The sequence below is a fragment of the Benincasa hispida genome, chromosome 2 (genome assembly GCF_027475165.1).
Source record: "Benincasa hispida cultivar pf3 chromosome 2, pf3_genome.v1.1, whole genome shotgun sequence".
Taxonomy (NCBI): Eukaryota; Viridiplantae; Streptophyta; class Magnoliopsida; order Cucurbitales; family Cucurbitaceae; genus Benincasa; species Benincasa hispida.
This window is the reverse complement of record NC_143479.1, coordinates 59,135,280-59,136,207: the sequence shown is the minus strand read 5'-3', so window position 1 is coordinate 59,136,207 and position 928 is coordinate 59,135,280. Positions and strand designations below refer to the sequence as shown.

General features: G+C 32.3%; 1 non-coding gene across 1 annotated transcript; it reads right to left on the bottom strand.

The window, feature by feature from the left end:
- Window positions 1–443: 443 nt before the first annotated feature.
- TRNAF-GAA (transfer RNA phenylalanine (anticodon GAA)) lies at window positions 444–516 on the bottom strand. The gene has a single exon. It is a non-coding gene; the product is annotated as a tRNA-Phe (tRNA).
- Window positions 517–928: the final 412 nt, after the last annotated feature.

The following is a 928-nucleotide window of genomic DNA, read 5'->3' as shown; positions in this document are numbered from 1 at the left end:
ATAAAAGACAATTAGAGATTTGGTGAGATTATCAAATTTTTAACATACTTATTTTGGATGAGCCGGCTAATAGGATGAACTAAATGCGTTCTGCATTATGAACTATGTATCACGCATATGACTTAGATGTGTTTTAAAAAGTCACATAGGGGGAAATGAAGAAATATAATATGAAAAGATAATCGGATTCTATTTGTATTGTATCTGAGATGAACCTTTCAAATATGTATAAATTATTAATTGAACCCGAGGAGATAGAGTATGAACAAATAAAAAAGAAGAGGAAACAAAATAAAATTCTTTTCTTTTACATATCTATATATATCCTTTACATATTTATATAAATATCCTCTTTATCTTTACTTGTCTATTTTACTCATCTATAAATAGAGTAAAAAATATATATAGTTTAGTTAAAGGATAGATTTTCAGACATCATGATGTGCCAAGAACCAGATTTGAACTGGTGGCACGAGGATTTTCAGTCCTCTGCTCTACCAACTGAGCTATCCCGGCCATTTTTGACACATTATCCTTATTTTAATAGATGACTTTGGTCTATGTAATATGTGTTTATGTAGCTATTGGTCAAAAAGCATCTTCTGTGGCTCAAGTAGTGACTACTTTATAGGAAAGAGGGGCAATGGAATAACCTATTATAGTAGCCGAAACGACGGATTCTCCGTCTACATTACATTACCTTGCCCCTTATATAGGAGCAACTTTGGCTGAATATTTTATGTACAGAAAACAACACACTTCAATCATTTATGATGATCCCTCCAAACAAGCACAAGCTTATCGACAAATGTCTCTTCTTTTACGAAGACCGTCGGGCCGCGAAGCTTGTTTTTTGCATCTGTTATTTTGGCACAAATATTTTTAGTTCTTAAAAAGAAACAGTTTGAAAAGGTTCAATTATCCGAAA